Here is an 18,782-nt window from a genome sequence, read left to right as displayed (position 1 = left end):
GACTGTGAAGAAGGCTGAGCGCCGAAGAATTGATGCTTTTGAACTGTGGTGTTGGAGAAGACTCTTGAGAGTCCCTTGGACTGCAAGGAGATCCAACCAGTTAATCCTAAAGGAAATCAATCCTAAATATTCATTGGAAGGACTGATGCTGAAGCTCCAATACTTTGGCCACCTGATGTGAAGAGCTGACTCATTTGAAAAGACCCTGATGCTGGGAAAGGTTGAAGGCGGGAGAAGAAGGGGATGACAGAGGATGAGAAGGTTGGATGGCATCACTGACTCAGTGGACATGAGTTTGAGCAAGCTCTGCGAGATGGTGAAGGACAGGGAAGCCGGTGTGCTGCAGTCTGTGGGGTCATAAAGGATCAGACACGATTGAGTGAAAGAACAACAACACTGTCTTAAAAAGTCAAATACACACTTACCATACAATCCCGACTGCACTCTTACGTGTCTGTGTGTGCGTAGTCACTCGATCGTGTGTGAGTCTTTGAGACCCCATGGATAGAAGCCTGCCAGGCTCCTCTGCCCATGGGGATTCTCCAGGCAAGAATACTGGAGTGGGTTGCCATGCCCTTCTCCAGGGGATCTTCCCAACCCAGGGATCGAACCCATGTCTCTTACATCTCCTGCATTGGCAGGCAGGTTCTTTACCACTAGCACTATCTTAGAAGCCCACTACTCATCTGTAGAAAGGAACAAACTAATACTTGTTACAGCATATACAGACTTTGTAAACCATGTGAAGTGAAGGGAACCAGACAGAAAAACTAAATGTTATATGACTCCGTTTATATGGAATTTCTAGAAAAGGGAAATATAACAACAGAAAGAGGATTAATGCTGGCCTTGGTCTTGGGATGGGACAAGTACTAGGGATCTTTTAGTAGTGACAGAAATGTCCTAAAACTTGATTGTGGTGATGTTTATATAACTGTATAAATCTACTAAAATTCATGAAAGTATACACTTAAAAGGGATAAATTATATGATATGTAAATTATATAGGTTTTTTTTCTTTTTTAAAAATTAGTTTCTATTGCAGTATAGTTGATGTGAAGATTTTTTTAACAAAAAATTCAATGATAATTCTTTAATGGTATAATATTTGCTTCAAATAAAAAGTATCTTGATCTTTGGTAGCATAGATGACTCTACCCAAATATACTGCATTTTACTCTATAGCTATTCTACAGAAGTGATCCTCTGAGAACCTCTCCCTACCCTGCAAAAAGTTAGACTCACACTTTGTAATTATAGGTTCACCTTGAATATCTCCTACCAACTTCCCTGAAAATCTTCACTAAAAGGCACCACTTTAAAAATTAGAATAAACATATTATAGCTGATATAAAAAGGTACAGTTAATTTCTTGACATTTTTTAGAACAATAAAGCTAACAAGCAAAAAGAAATCTGACTGGTATTTTAACAGAAAACTTAGAGAACACTGATGTCTTACCTAAAGTCTCACTAATAAAATTTCAACATGATCAACTGGATCTCTAAATCATACTTATTTTATCAAATCAGAAATACATCTGGCTTCTTTAATGGCTTACAAAGGGCTTCACTTCATTCAAGACTGCAAGGGACCACCCTCCCCACCCCACCCCAACCTGTTTTGCTTGTTTCGGTATAACACGCTGTGCAACTAGTGTTCTTTGAAACATACTTTACAACATGCTGATGTGGATAAAACATGTTTAGCTACTATCTGTTATCTTCTCCTTCTGCACCTTTGTTAATGATATTTGGTCACCTGTCTTTTCTCAAATTCTCTGTGTAATTAAGAAGTTTGCACCAATGTTTTCTCTCCTTTAATGGATCGTTTTAGCATGGAAAATAACAGCCAATCTTTTTGAAATTAAAATTCACACTGTCAATGAAAATAGCCCAATTTCTTATCCTTGTGTAATTTTAAAACTTTCCACGTGCCTTTGTAACAGACACGGACTCCTCCGGCTTCACATCTACTGTGAAGATATCGGATGAGGTTAAACACGTTCCTCTTCAGAAATCTCATTCTTATACTAAGCCAGGCTTGTGTCTCCAGAATGCTCCTCTACTTGGGTGGCTTTTAAAGCATGTTTGTGTATCCCTGCTACTGGTCCATTATCATCTGGGAACATGATGTTTTGTAGGGGTCCTTGAGCTGAGGAACATGCCAGAAGCTTTTAGACTTCAGTCCGTCCAAGTGCATCAAATTTAAGTGGTTTCTCCCTTCATCAATATTTTGTCTGTGATCCTTCTGTTTCAACAAGGTTTCCAGTGACAGCACAGAAGTCAAAATAAAGCCTTTTTTTTTTTTTTAGCATTTTTGTTTTAGTCAGTCAACTGAGAGTTTTTTGGGAAGGTAATTTAAATTTTAATTAAAACCCAGGGCTCACAGGAGGGCTTGTAGATCAGATTCTGTCCATGTAGAAAGAAAATAAGCATAACTCACAGCATAACCCAGTGTTGTTCTGCTTTGCAATTGATCAAATAATATTATGCCAACATCTTCTCCATCACTGGAGGCTAGTTAATATATTTTTGGTAAAATATTCAAAATAAAATGTTTCAACCACACTAAAAATTATTAAAAAGTACTTGAGTTTCAATTAACTAAGCAAATAATTACATAAAATTTTATGCAAAAGACCAATACTGTGTGAAAGAAAGTAGAGAAAATACTAATTCTTATGTCCAAGAGCTCCTTGATTTGTATTTCCACAAAATAAAAATATTCTGCCTTGGGGACTTCCCTGGCGGTCCAGTGGCTAAGACTCTGCAGTCCCAATGCAAGGGGCCTGGGTTCAATCCCTGGTCAGGGAACTAGGTCCTACACACTGCAACTAGGAGTTCACATGCCCCAATGAAGACTGAAGACCCCATGTACTGCAGCTGAGACCCAGCACAGCCAAATTAATTAATTAAAATTTTCTTTTACCTATCAAATACAGATTTCCAAATATGCAGGAATAAAATGTTTTAAAATTCTTTTAAATAACATGTTATTAAAGCCAAGCAGCATTTTGATAAGTTTTGTTTACAAAACTTTCTAGGAAGTGACCAAGTTGTTGTTCATTTCAGTAACATGCATCGACTTCTTTTCAATGTAAAAATGAAGACGAGAACATAAGACAGTTGTAAATAGGATTTGCGATCAACAGATGAGATGGAGACCACTTCAAAAGTGGCCTTTTTCTAGAGGAGTCCCTACTATGGCACCATTGGAGGGGCAGCTCTTGGATGACATGTCCAGAAGACTGGATAACACACTTACTGTGACTCCACTGATAGTAAGTTATAATACTTATTCAAATAATTTCACTGGCAGAAATACCATAGCTCAAAGTGTATTGCTCTTAAATCTTAAGAAATAATCTTAAATGATGCTTAGTATGAGTGGAAATGTTAAGAGAAAAGTGGGCAGATGCCATACATTAATACTGCCACAGATTAAAAGTAATTTGAGGAGACACATCATTTTACCGATGACACAAAAACAATCATAGTAAGAATAAGGGCTTATATGTATCAAGCAGCATATGAAGAGCATTACCTCCATTGCCCCACTGAATCACACAGCAATTGTATCATGCAAGCACTATCATTACTCATCTCCACTTACCCTTGAAGGAATGAAGGTTAACGAGGTTCAGCAGCTTGACCAAGGTCACACAGTTACTAAGGGACAAGGCCGAGGCTGGAATTCAAGTCTGTCTGATGGCCAAGGCCAGCTCCCAATCGCCTTCTGCAACTCTCTCATGGGATAATGTGTTCTTAAAGTTCACATTAGCCTTTGGGTGATTCCTCTGGGGAAATGAAAAAGCTAAATTGATTTGCTAAAAAAAACAGAAGCATCTGGCCAACTTGAACTTCAGATTTTGCATTTATAGGTTCTGAGGTTACTGTTTAGAAAACAGAGCTGCCATAGCTGCTAAAATGCCTTTGAAAAAGGCAACAAGAACCCATCACCTCGCTCACTACCACCACAAACAGCAATGAAACACTCTCTTATGGTTCAAAACCTTCCTTAATTTGTTTCAACACCAAATTTAAGCATGGCCCCAGCCAACAGGCCTCCTGTAAAATATCCAGAGGCTCTAGTTCTGGGTAAGGTGCAGTAAGCACACTCCACTCTGTCTCTCCAACCTAACGCAACTATAGAACCAGTGAGCAGTCATGGAGCAGTTATTTGAGAACCTTGAAAAGTAAAGAGTAGCAATTGGGCTGGAGAAGACAACCAGAACTCAAAGTACCTTTGAATTGGTAGTGACGTGACCATCTTCCCGCTACTGGTACCCTTGGACTGTATTCAGTGCAGACTGAAAACCATCAGTGCTCTCACACAGAACTCCAGAAGAAGCTGTATTTTGGCTCAAAGAATGGGAAAGGGATCTCCTAACACTTGGAGGAGGAGGAGTCTACATTTTTTCCATCTTTTCCCGCTTTTTCTTACCCCAGCCTTCAAGCCGCCTTGTGACAGCAGCAGTAGCAATTCATATGAAATGAAAACTCTAAAGGATGAGAACTTTCCTTTTCAGTCTGAGAAGCTGTGATCTGACGAAAGTGATCAAATCTCTGTTATTTTTTCTTTTTTAAACTATCATTGCTCAAATGTGGCCACAGTCACAGGAACGGTGTAGCAGAATGAGGTAAACAAAGCAGACTCCTGGACAGAGGATCAAAAGGGGGAGCCCTGGGGAACTAGGAAATACCGAGAGATTGCAAAGAAGGAAGATCTTGGAAAAGAGAAACCATAAACTTGTTTATGTACTCCTGGGGTCACTTCCAAGTTACACACACATGGATCTCACATTTAACAGCAGAGCTAGACTTTGAGAACTAAACTATGAGAAAGATCAGCTCCCAGGTCACAGGCTGGCCACTGGGTGGCATACACACCAGACATAAGCAAAGAGCACTGGCCTGGCTTAAAAAATGAAACTTATATTGAAACTGCAACCCACAGAAGGCTGGTAAAAACTTACAGCTGAAACCCAGCTGGGTTGATCCCCTGCTGAAAGAAAACTATCAGTATCTAACATAAGATTTAATCAAGACACAAAGTTTCATTGTATAATACAATCCAAAATTCCTAAGAACCAAGAAAGTCACAACTTGTGTGGGAAAACAGAATCGAAAGATGCTAATGTCAAGAGACAAGGGTGTTAGAATGATCTGACAAAGACCTGAAAACAACTTTAATAGAATATGGTCCCACAGGTAGAGGTTAACATTGGAAGTGAACAAAAAGGTACAAAGTCAGGTATACATGTGTTCCCCATCCTGAACCCTGTGGCAGATTCATTTTGATATTTGGCAAAACTAATACAATTATGTAAAGTTTAAAAATAAAATAAAATTAAAAAAAAAAGAAAGAAAATAACAACAACAAAAAAAAAGGTACAAAGTCAAAGTAAACAACAGATGATACAATGAAGAACCAAATGGAAGTTTTAGGATTGAAAGATAAAACAACCAAAGTACAAAAGCTAATTAAATAGGCTCAATATTAGAATGGAGGTAAAGGAAAGAGTCAGTGAACTTTAAGACAGATCAATACAAATGATCCAATCTGAACAGAGAGAGAAAACTAAATAAAAAATGAACAGAACCTCAGAGAACTGTGGAGCAATAACAAAAGGTCAAACATCATGTCATGGGAGTTTGAGAGAAAACAGAAAAAGTCTTTGAAGAAACAGTGGCTGAGAGCTTCCCAATTTTGATGCATTTTTGTGAAATCTACATAGTCAAGAAACTTAAACTCTAAACAGGATAAGTGAAAGTGAAGTCGCATCCGACTTTTGGCGGCCCCATGGACTATAGCCAACTGTGTTCTTCCATCCATGGGATTTTCCAGGCAAGAATACTGGAATGGATTGCCATTTCTTTCTCCAGAGGATCTTCCCGACCCAGGGATAGAACCTGGGTCTCCTGCATTGTAGGCAGACGCTTTACCGTCTGAGCCACCAGGGAGTTTAAACATGATAAACTCCAACAAATCCATGTCCAGAAACACTGGAACTAAACTACAGTCATCTAAAGACTGAAAAATACTTAAAAGCATTCAGAGAAAATGATGCATTATTTATAGGGGATTCAAAGACAAGATTTCCCAACAGAAACCATGAAGGACAGAAGGAAGTAAAGCAACATTTCAGAATGCTGAAAGAAAAGACTTCACAATCCAGAGTTCTATATTCAGTGAAAATATCCATCAAGAACTAATGTTTTCTCAAGCAAAGGAAAACTAAAAGAATTAGTCTCCACCAGAACTTCTATTTAAAAAAATTTTTTTTTTCTAAAGGAAATCCAATGATACCAGAAGGAAAACCTGGAAGATTAGGAACAAGGAGGAGCAACAGAAGTTGTAAATATTTAAGCAAATATAGTAAACTACTATTCTCCTGAGTTCTTTAAAATATGTTTGACAGTTGAAAGAGAATTTGACAACATCTGATGTATGTGGACCCAATACATAAGAAAACTATAACAGAAAAAGGTTTGGATAAAAGGACCTATATGAAGTTGTCTTCATTATCACTTGAAGTAGAACAGCGTTTCTACTTGCAAAGAAATATTGTCAAAAATATAACATGTAAATTTAAAGTGAATACTAATGAGTTTTCAATAACCCAAAGAAAGCAGAAAAGAGGAAATACAGAAATAAAAGAATAGCGGAAACAAACAGGACACAAATAATAAATCTGTAGATCCAAACTGAGACGTGTCGATAGTGCGTGAAATATAAATAGCCTAGACAAATCAATTAAAAGACAGATTGTTAGACTAGAATAGTATTAGAAAATATACACTTTATAAACAAAAGCCATCATCCCTGGCCAGCACCCTCCAAATAAAGGCTATACTGTTCTGGCTGTGAAGGAGATAATAAAGTGAAGTGAAGTGAAAATCACTCAGTCACGTCCAACTCTTTGAGACCCCACTGGAATGGGGAGCCATTCCCTTCTCCAGGGAATCTTCCTGACCCAGGGATCAAACTCAGGTCTCCCGCATTGCAGGTGGATTCTTTACCATCTGAGCCACCAGAGATACCCAAGAATACAAGAAGCCTATCCCTTCTCCAGTGGATCTTCCCGACCCAGGAATCGAACTGAGGTCTCCTGCATTTACCAACTGAGCTACTAGGGAAGCCCCAAAGGAGATAATAGTAGCTCCAAAAATGGTCCCTCTCAAACAGAGTTACCCTTCATTGCTGGAGGGGCATGATTTTATCCTGGTTACCAACTGTGCTATTTTATTTAGAAATATCTCATTGTACTACATTAATGTTACTGAATTTTCTGTATTGGAGACATGTTTTCCATTTTATTTGTGATATGAGACTATTTTTCCTGCCAAGTAAATTAACATAATGAGATATAAACAAACATTGACCCCCCCCCCCAAAAAAAAGATTGTTAGAACGTACTAGAAACACATGACCTGACCATATGCTGTCTATAAGAAATGGACTTCAGATACTGGTAGGTTAAAAGTACAAGGATGGAAAGAGAAATTCCAGGTCAATTCTGATCAAAAGAAAGGAAGAGTGATTGTATTATCATCTGTCTAAGTAAACTTCAGATCAAAGAAAGTTACCAGGGATTAAAAAGGGACATTACATAGTGATAAAAAGGTCGATTCGCCAAGAAAACATAACAATACTAAGCTTGCAATCACCAGATGACACTGCTGTGAAATACATAAAGTAAAAACCGACAGAATTAAAAGGAGAAACAAACAAACCCACAATTAGAGTTGGGAGCTTCAGCTCTTTCGGTTTTCAGTAAAATACTAGGCAGAATCTCAGCAAGGATGCAGAGGAACTGAACACCACCAAAGAGCTGGACCCAGCGGACATTAAAGAACACTTTCCCTAGAAGACATCCCACTTCTTTACTTTGCTTTGCAGAAAAACTTCTCAAAATAGTTTTCTAAATTTGCTGTCTCCAATTTCTCTCCCTTACTCTTTAAGCTGCTCTAAGCAGATTTTTGCCTCCATCACTGTGCTGAAACTGTCCTGGTCAAGTTCACCAATGACCTTCATGTTTCTAAATCCAATGGTCCAATATCCGTCCTCATCTTACTTGATCAAAGCACATGACGCAGTTGCTGACTCCATCCTCTTTGAAACATTATTTTTCACTGGGTTTTCAGGTTACCACCCTTTCTTCTTCCTACCCAGGGATTACTGCTGCTGCTGCTGCTGCTAAATTGCTTCAGCTGTGTTTGACTCTGTGCGATCCCATAGACAGCCCACTAGGCTCCCCCGTCCCCGGGATTCTCCAGGCAAGAACACTGGAGTGGGTTGCCATTTCCTTCTCCAACGCATGAAAGTGAAAAGTGAAAGTGAGGTCGCTCAGTCATGTCCCACTCTTAGCGATCGCATGGACTGCAGCCCACCAGGCTTCTCCGTCCACGGGATTTTCCAGGCAAGAGTACTACTTCCTATTAAACTCAATGGATTGGATTCCTCCTCAACTCAGTCTCTAAATGCTGGATGCCTTAGGACTTAGTCTGGTCCTCAGATCTCTTCTTTCTGTCCACTTTCACTCCCTTAGCAATCCCATCCAGGTTCACAGCTTTAGGTATCATCTATGTACTGATGACTTTCAAACATGTCAGTGGGAAGGACCCTGCCCCTGAACTCCAAGCCTGTATATATTTCTCTGCCTTTGCAACCTCTCCACAGAGCTATCTGTAAGTCAACTCTAACTTAACATCTTCAAACCTGATATGAATACTATCGTCTCTTTTTTAAAAAAAGTACTTCTCGCCACGTCAGTGGTTTTCAATTATTTAGAAAAAAATCTTAGTTCATGCATGACTCCTTTCTTTTCCCAGCTTAATGGCAATAAAACGTAGTAGTTGAAAATATGCTCTGGATCCAGACCACCTGAATTGGAATCCTATTTTCATCACTAATTGTGATACTACACAAATTCCCTAACCTTTCAGTGCCTCAATTTCCTCATCTTTTGTTGTTATTTAGTCACGAAGTTGTGTCCAACTCTTTGTGACCCCATGGACTGTAGCCTGCCTGGCTCTGCTGTCCATGGGATTTTGTAGGCAAGAATACTAGAGTGTGTTGCCATTTCCTCCTCCAGGGGATCTTCCTGACCCAGGGATCGAACCTGTGTGTCCTGCATTGCTGCTGCTGCTGCTAAGTCGCTTCAGTCATGTCCGACTCTATTCGACCCCATAGACGGCAGCCCACCAAGTTCTGCCATTCCTGGGATTCTCCAGGCAAGAACACTGGAGTGGGTTGCCATTTCCTCCTCCAATGCATGAAAGAGAAAAGTGAAAGTGAAGTCGCTCAGTCATGTCCGACTCTTAGCGACCCCATGGACTGCAGCCTTCCAGGCTCCTCCGTCCATGGGATTTTCCAGCATTGACAGGTGGATTTTTTACCTCTGAGCCATCAGGGAAGTCCTTCCTCCTCTATAAGATAGGAATAAAAATAGTACTTTCTTCCTCATAGGGTTATTATAGGGATTAACTAAATTAGTATGTGTAAATTATTTAGTGAGAATACAGAAATGTTGGCTATTATTTTTAATCTCATCATCGCCATCTCATGCTCTCAAATTTAATCCATCAGAAATTATGCCATCTGTATCTTCAAAGTACATTTGGAATCTGAATATTTCTTACCACCTCTTGCCATTACCACTCCCATCCAAGCCAGGGACATTTCTCTCCTGAATTACTCCAATGAGCTCCTACCTTGTCTCTTTCAGACTAGTCTCAATGCATCAGGCAGAATGATCCTAGTAAATCAGTCCTCTGGTCAGAACCATCTACTGACTCCCACGTTGTTCGAATTAAATGCGAGTCCTTAAGACGGGCTAAACTCATATAAGATGTGCCCACCCCTCATCTCTCTGACCTCACCTTCCCTACCCTTCCCTCTCACTGATCCCACTCCAAAAATATAGACCTGCTTGTGGTTCTTTGAAAATGCCAAACACATTCCAGACAAAGGGAACTCCCTCTGCCTGCAACATTCTTCCTCCAGATATCCACAGGACTCACCACTCATCTCTGTCATGTCTTATCTCAAAAGCCACCTTCCTGAAGACCCTCTCTGGTATTATATCACCTCAGTTAGGAGCCCAGACTCCATAGCCAGCCTGGATTCTAATCCTGACTTTGCCACTTTCTGATGGCGTGACCTTCAATAAATTACTTAATCTCTCTGTGTTTCAGTTTCCTCATCTTTAAATGGAGAATAATAATGCTGCCAGCCTAAATAAGATTGTTTTGAGGATTCAACGAATTAAATTGCTTAGAATGGTGCCACGTGGTAAAGGCTGTCATATTTATTAAATCTAAGAAGCTATGCATTATAAGACACGCCATTATTTTATTTGCCATTTTAAATATTGTCAATTACAGTAGTAAATGTTATCAGTTATAAAATGCATTCCAATTTTAGAGCTGCAAAATTTTTTTTTGCAAAAGTACACCTTAACATCAGTGAAATGTGATCTTTTCAGGTTTTTCTGTAAGATGGTGTGAGAAAACCTGAGCAAACATTCTGGCCAACCAAATATTTCACTGAGGGGCTTTTAAGACCCAGATCTATTCTGCATCATTCCCTCCCTTCGTATATGCATTTAGTATACACACACACACACACACATAGATGTAATGAGTACCTACTGTGTGCTGGGTACTTTGGGTGCACGTGTTGTTTTTACAAAACAGTTGTCAGGAGTCGGGAGGCACCTTTCAGGAGCTGAAGGCAGAAGCCAGCCAGAGCCCGAGGCCTGCCCAGTGTGGTGGGCACAACCAGGAAGGTGGCATCCAGCAGCCACACCGGGATCCCCTTGCTGAGGTCCCTGCATTCCCATGCCTTGCATCTTATAATTTTGGCTGTATTCCCAGTTCCAGACTCTTGGCTGTAGCTCTTGATGACAAGGTGGAACACATGCCCAGCATGCCTCTATGTCCTCTCAGTACTGACCTTCTGAAGGGAATGTCACATTACTGATAAAGTGGCCAACCCAATACCTACTTAAACTGGCTTGTTTCCATTGTCAATCTAAGTACTCATGTCAAACTTTTCCCCCTTAAGTGAAAGAAACTCAAACATGTTAAATGTGGAAACATTGATAAAAGATATTCTCCAAAAGTCTAAAATGAGCAGATTTATTTCAATGCAACAAAAGTCTATTACACACACACACAGCTGCAGAGTGGGAAATGAAATCCCAGGAGTTTAGTCTCCATGGAGGCAGATGAACCACTAAGCACAGTATAAAGTCTCCTTTCAGTTCAGTTCTCCTATCCTGACTAATTAGCTGCATTTGAAATTTTACCCTAATAAGTGAGTGATCAAGATATAAGCAACATTCATCATACCTATGATGCTAGAAGGGTCTGTCCTCTATCTGCAGAAGAGGATGATCTCATTTCCTTAAGGGCTCTTATAACTACCACGGGAGGTCAGGGAAGAAGACTCTGCTTCAGGATCTGCTCCTGGGGTGTCTGGGTGCTTAGCAGAGACAGCAAGTGGAGTTATCACCATCACCCCACAGCCTGCCATGCTCCTGGAGGAAGGGGGATGGAGAGGGGAAGGGAAATGTAAAACCAACCAACCAGCCAAAGAACAGACCCTGGCAACCACAGTGTGGGTGTGCTACCTTCCACCTCATTTGAAAGCTCAGGAGTTGTGTTGGTAAGAAAACCCTACAGTAAAAAGCCACAGAGAGAAATCATGGTTTGCTGACTCTGAAGACCAGTAGACAAACAAACTGATTAGCTCCCATCACTTCACACAGCCAAGCCCCTGCCAACGTTGAATGACATTGCTGGTGACCTCTTCCGATTCAAAAGACGTGCAGCCAGCAGCAGCATTCCCCTTCAAGTTACAGGCTTTTTCCATTTCATTTTATTATTATTATTATTAATCCCTTAACCCTGGATTACAATTTTTTTTATCATTACAAGATAAGTAAGTCTGACAAAGCAATGATGCACTTGGTTTCCATGACAACCCTTCACAAAAAAGTTCAACCTGCTGCATCACCACGAAGCACTTTGAAAATCATTTCCTAGCAACCCCAGAGGTACCCAGAGACATGGACCTTTATCTGCCCTTTACTTAGACCTAGGAGAATTACACACAGGATGACAGAGAAACCAGGTCACTTAGTTACCGCTAACAGCAAGTGGGATATTTCATCAGTGCATGAAGCAGAATAATTCCCAGCTGTGTCTGCAAGGAGACATATGTGCCTATCTGGATGTTTTTAACAGGCTGCACCTTCTTCCCCTCAGTTAGGGGCTACAAAAACACCCAACTAAATTCCACTTTGACCCATTTGAAGACAAGTGATCACCTTCAAATAATTCACTAACATCAATGCACTCATCTGAAAAGCCGGAATTTAAAAATTACCCTCTGCTAATTATGAAAGCTTGGGCTTCCCTTGTGGCTCATCTGGTAAAGAATCAGCCTGCAATGCGGGAGACCTGGGTTCAATCCCTGGGTTGGGAAGATCCCCTTGGAGAAGGGAAAGGCTACCCACTCCAGTATTCTGGCCTGGAGAATTCCATGGACTGTATAGTCCAAGGGGTCGCAAAGAGTCAGACACAAATGAATGACTTTCAATTATGAAAGCATGCTTACCACAGTATAATGATATGCACCCGTCTATTAGGAAAATAAGAAAAAAGTGCAACGTTTAAGAGACTTCATGACAAAGTTACCACCTAAAAGATAAGAAGCTTTTGCGGAAGTAAATGTGAAAATAAAATGGAATTTTTTTAAAATGAGAAACAGACGTTTTTCTATAGTTGCACTATTTCTCCAGGTTCTCCAAAATAACACTTTCTAAAATTAACAGAAAATAGAATGTGCTGACTGTAAGATAGTTGGTTATTGTGCAAACTGGTCTCCAACTGCAACCCACCACACCTGTCTGCTGCTCTGCACCCCGGGAAGCTCACCTCTGCAGCCGGCACCACCAGCCTCCTCTCCCAGCTGGCTTCACGCTGGCCGGACAGGGGAGGGTGAGGAGAGACTGAGCCTAGGGCATTTCTCCCCCAGCCTTCCTGCTTCAGTGCCCTGGTCGGGCAACATCTTGTGCCACTCTGAGCACGGCTCCTGCCAGGGGCCCCACAGCCTGCAACGCCCTTCCCCTGGGAGCCCCTTCAGCCCTAGAGCTGGTGAGGGCGTCCCACGGCTGCTAGTCGGGGCACCTCTCTCGGCTTCCCTTCTCCGCTCACACCGCTTCTCCATTTAAGTCTCTTCATGAGAACCATCCGGGTTGAATTGTTTCCCCTGGGACCCTGACTGATGCAACTTTGACAACTGCAATCAATTCTGAATTAACATGGAGCAAAATCTTTTGTCACACAGCTCCCTTTTGACATTATTACCATTATCATCATTCCTCCGTTCTCTGATTATCATACAAAAGAAGCTAGAAAAGAAGGTGATTTGAAATTCCCTCCTTTGAAGTTTAAGTCTGATTAAGTCTGATTTATTCCTCAATAACCAGGGAAAAGGCAGCTTAAAGAGAAACAGAATGTTTCCTTAGGAACTTTATGTCCATCTACAAAGCCAAGCTATTTAATCAACATGAGTTTGAGCAAACTCCTGGAGATGGGGAAGGACAGGGAAGCCTGGCGTGCTGCAGTTCACGGGGTGGCAAAGAGTCAGACACAACTTAGCAACTGAACAATGACAACAACAAAGAACTGGAAAATAGGAGGGCAGTTTTCCCCAGACCGCCCGTGAGTACTTTTCAACTGGGTCTTCAGAGCCTGGCTTGTTTAGCTTGCTGTATTTCCACACCAGGCAGCTGCACTGGCATTCACATGAGTAGGTAGAATATGCATTCCCAAACAACTACCCATGAATTTCGCATAAGCCACCATTTGGGAATTATCTTCACCACCATCCCCTCTAAATTAGCAAAACAAATAACAAGAAGTAACACACACTACGTGACTCATTGTGCCCAAACCAGAAACCCGGCCCCACATTTAATTCTAATGTTTCCCATGATTTCGTCCTGATACCAAGCTTCTGAACCAAATCCAAACCCTAGTTTCTGCACTTGTAAAAACAGTGACTGACCCTCTCAGGTGTTCCTGTGAGATCCGAATGATCTGTGCTCAATGGCACCTTCTGCGGTGGCAAAAGAGTACCACTTAGCTCCAAGTTGTTTCCCTGTCTTCAAAATCCTACCAATTACTTCTCTTAGACTGAAACTGGGGCAGTGACTCAAATGTGTAGCTTTCTTCTAATGCACAGGATGCAGCCTGCTACACTGTGATTCTAGAGCTCTGGGATAACCCTTCCCTTCTTCGAGAGATCTTCCTGACCCAGGGACTGAACCCTGGGCCCCCTGCATTGCAGGCAGACTCCTTACCATCTGAGCCACCAGAGAAGTCCTATAAAAATGACAAGGAACACTAACAGTTATTCTGAGGGCTCCCTGAATCTAGTATAGAACTGAGACCCAAATTCATATCAGACTTCATCTATGGTACCTTGCTCAATTCTTTAAAACAACCCTGAATCAAAACTGTAACAAGATCAACTTCACACCCACTTGACTGTCTCTAGTTTAAAAAGACAGTTAATAACAAGTGCTGGTGAAGATGTGGAGAGAGACACAACCCCCCCATAGATGGTAATAGAAACGTAAAATGACGTGGCTGCCTTGGAAAACAGTCTGATGGTTCCTCACAAAGTCAAACACAGAGTAACCACGTAATCCAGCAATCTACTCCTGCCAGACACCCAGGAGAAATGAAAGCATGTGTTTATACAAAAAACTGTCCAGGGTGTTCACAGCAGCGTTATTCAAAATAGCCAAAAAGTAGAAATATCCCAAATGTCCATCAATGAATAAATACATGAATAAAATGTGGTATATCCATACAATGGAATATTATTTCACAATAAAGAGGGATAAAATACCGACATATGCTACAGCACAAAAGAACCATGACAATATCACACCAAGTGAAAGAAGCCAGACACAGGAGGACACACGGCGCCCGAGTCCCATTCTATATGGAATGCCAGAATAAGCAGCTCCGTAAGACAACATAGACAAAAACAGAATAATGGTTGTTAAGAGCTGGGGAAGTACGGAATTGGGACTGACTGTGAATGGGTATGGAGTTCCTCTGGGTATGATGGAAATATTTTAAAATTAGACACTGGTGGTAGCTGTAAAACATAATGAATGCATTAAAAACCACTAAACTGTACGATGTAAAGTGGTGGATTTTATGTTATATGAAGGTATAACTCAACTGAAGAAAGAGTCGGCGACGTGCCACTTTGTACAAAGTGGTCTGGTGTAGTCCTTGCTGGCTTACAATGTTCCGAGCACTACACAGGCAGGACAGAGGCTCCCTCTTGGTGGCCGAGGCTTACTAAAAGTCTAACGCTGACTTTCTTTTTGTCAAACTGTTTGCAAGGAGAATGAATTCCGTACTTGATTCTGTCTCCTATCCCTGGGGCATATGGTTTGACTAGAAAGTAAATTTACATAGCCACATTGATTGCACTGAGAACATAAACATTGTAAAGAATATTTGGAGACAAGCTCTCCTGCAGTCAGTCACTAAATTTACAAACCTGTATACACTTTTAGACCTCTTCCTTCCAGCCATCCTTCCTTCTTCCCATTTCTCGCTCCCCTGCTTCCTAGCAAGGATGTTCTGCCAAAACTAAGCCAAAACCCAGGCATCGTTCCAGTTTGTTCCATCTCCCACCTCTACCTCATCCAAACATTAAATCACTTCCTAATTTAAAAAATAATAATGTATTCCCTCCTCTCTATTGCCACTACTTTAATCCAGGCCCTCTTTATCTCAAGCCTAAATTATTATAAAAGGTATCAAAATCAAACGTCCACAGTCTGCCCAGATCAAGAAACCACAACCCTATGTCACTACCCTGCTGAAAATCTACCCCATGATCGCTTGATAAAGTCCTCGCTTTTTAGCCTGGCAAAGGAGAAACCCATAAATCAGCCTTTATCGTACATTTCTGGCTCTTCGGCCTGTCTTCCACCCACAGTTTACACTTAACTATTGGATGGTGGTCCTCAGACACGTGATCTTACTTCACTCACTACCATGTCTGTGCCCACTGTTCCCTCTGTGTGAAATTCCCTCCTCCTCTCTACCTTATACACACCCAGTTAATTCTCAGTTGTCTGTCAAGCAGACCCTCAACATCACATTATTTGAGAAGCCATTTCCATTCCGGGTGAGGTTAGATGCTCTTCCCTCTTCTGCAGAACTTTTCCTCTCAAACATCAGCAGATTATAGAAAACACCGGTATGGCAGGTGGACTTGACCAGCTCGCCCAACAACTCCCACCTGGTAGTATTCCCACCCCTGGGAATCCCCACCTCTTGACTGTGGGCTGGCCCAGTGACTTGCTTCTAATCAAAGGAATACAGCAGAGATGAGGGACAGTCACAACTGTGATTAAGGAGCACAAGCTTGTGCCTCCATCTTACTAACAGGCTGTCTGTCCTGCTGGTTCTGAGGAAGCATGCTACCACATCAGAGAGGTCCGTGTGGCAAGGACCTCAAGCCTATAGCCTATAGCCCACAGCCAGCAAGGAACAGAGTCCCTCGCCTAAAAGCTGCTGAAGAACTGAATCCTGCCAAAAACCATGTCAATAAGCCAGTAGAGGACCCAGATGAACTATGCCTGGCTTTCTGACCCACAGAAAGCAATAATAAATGTGCGTGTTTTAAGCCACTTCACGTGTGGTACTTTTACACAGCAATTAATGCAGGCGTGCCACGTTTTATTGTGCTTCGCTTTACTGCACCTCACAGATACTGTGTTCTTTACAAACACAAACGCTGGCAACCCTGCCTTGAGCAAGTCTATCAGTGCGTCTGCCCACTTCATGTCTCTTGGCCACATTTTGGTCATCCTTGCACTATTCCGAACTTTTCATTATATTTGTATGGTGATCTGTGATCAGAGATCATCAGTGTTGTAAGTGCAAAATGATGATGACTCAAAGAAGGCTCAACTGATGGTTAGCACTTCTTGAGCAATAAAGTGTTAAGGTATATACATTGCTTTTTTTAGACATACTGCTATTGCACACTTACTAGACTACAGTATAAGGTGCACATAACTTCTCTGTGCACCAGGAAACAACCAGAATCTCCTGTGACTTGCCTTATGCGATAGTCACTGCACTGCAGGTCTAGACCCGCATCTCCAAGGCGTGCCTGCAGTGCGTGTCACTCTCCATCCCAACTAGGACATAAGCTTCTCCAGGGAAAGGATCCTCTTATTCATCTCCGTGCCTTTACTCTAACCACAGGTCCTTGATGCTCAGTTAGGGTCTCAATAAATATTTATGACCTATTGTTGAGTTGAACCAACCTATCCATGTTTGACAACCGAGCTGCCTTAGCTTGACGGCACCACCTGACGGCCAACAGAGTGAACTGTGACCCAAATTTGCTTCTCTTTCCTAAACACAGGCAGGTCAACACATCTTCCTTCTTTAGTGATGTACAGTGAAGCTGATCTACCTTCAGGAGCATCTCTTTTGGACATGCACAGACATAGACGCACGCTTTATATCACTTTCTCCATCTTTTAGTTTCTAGTCTGCACCCCCAAAATCTCATCACATATATTGGCTCTCTCTCTCTCTCTCTTGTGTCTCTGCTCCTTTCTTCCCCAGCCCCACCCCAACTGTATCACATCTTCTCACTCACTCATATACAGCAACTCACAAGCCACTCTAAGCAGTGCTCATTGGTCAAGTTGATACATCTATATAAGGGAAAAAAACAAGATCCATTCACAAATGATATTAACATAAGAAAGCATTATAGGAAAAGTTTCTGTAGATCAGATATCTGATTCTAGCACAAAAAGAGAATCATATTTTTTAAACATACAAAAGAATATATATTTGTGCATTCAATTTCTAAAATGGAAAAAGAAACCCTGATGTTAGTTCTTGATGGTTAAAACTCAAGATTCAAAGTCCTCATGAAGATGCAAAGTAATTCTTTAAAACAGAGATGCTGAGCCCCCTGTGAGTGCTCACAGGGTTAAAGATAAGGTAACTGCACTCAATTTTAAGGTAAGTGGAAAGGCAGAAGTGAAGGTGAAAAAAAGGTAGTCAACTCCTCCCAAACCATTTTGCTGCCATGAAAAAATGAGAGCTTACCATATTCAACATTTACCCTGGAGAGGCCCAACCTCCTCCAGAAATTTTTTCTCAAAGATTTCACGCCTCCATGAAAATGACACCATAGTTGGGATAAAAGTAGAAAAAAGCAGGTTTTACTCACAAAGAACTCTCTGCTGGAGATTTTATGCTTGAGTTTGAGCAAAAATTATCTTACTATTTTACGATTTCTAGAGAACTAAAGGACCCAGTGAAATCTCTATGCAATAGGCAGAAGTTAATGTCCCAGATTAGACAAATAAGGCTTTTCTGGGAAAAGATTTCATTATTGCACTGAAAAAAATCATAATATGAAAAGATTGAGGGCAGGAGGAGAAGGGGGAGATAGAAGTTGAGATGGTTGGATGGCATCACCAACTCAATGGACGTGAGTTTGAGCAGACTCCAGGAGATAGTGAAGGACAGGGAAGCCTGGCATGCTACCGTTCATGGGGTTGCAAAGAGTCAAATATGACTGAGCGATTGAACAACAATGACAACAAATATGAAAAGATATCAGCACATGACCATTCTCTTCAGCAACGCTTCTAGTAGCAAAAATGATGAAAATAATTTAAAAACTATCAATGG

General features: G+C 41.2%; 1 protein-coding gene across 6 annotated transcripts in view; it reads right to left on the bottom strand.

Annotated features, from left to right (window-relative positions):
• Nucleotides 1-18,782, bottom strand: part of PDE8B (phosphodiesterase 8B) — a 262,056-nt gene that overhangs the window by 186,493 nt on the left and 56,781 nt on the right. The window contains exons 1-2 of one of the 6 annotated variants that reach the window (XM_010847625.1): nt 4,247-4,912; nt 3,616-3,799 (exon numbers count right to left, since the gene is read on the bottom strand). The exons of 3 other annotated variants lie outside the window; for them this stretch is intronic. The gene's annotated coding sequence lies outside the window, so the exon portion shown is untranslated. Of the gene's footprint in view, nt 1-3,615; nt 3,862-4,246; nt 4,913-18,782 lie in introns of those variants that run through there. 2 more of the 6 variants (XM_010847626.1, XM_010847624.1) reach the window with 2 other exon arrangements.

Source organism: Bison bison, unplaced genomic scaffold (assembly GCF_000754665.1).
Source record: "Bison bison bison isolate TAMUID 2011002044 unplaced genomic scaffold, Bison_UMD1.0 scf7180017864252, whole genome shotgun sequence".
In the NCBI taxonomy this organism is placed as follows: domain Eukaryota; kingdom Metazoa; phylum Chordata; class Mammalia; order Artiodactyla; family Bovidae; genus Bison; species Bison bison.
Note: the sequence above shows the minus strand (reverse complement) of the source record. Positions and strands in the feature narration are given on the sequence as shown.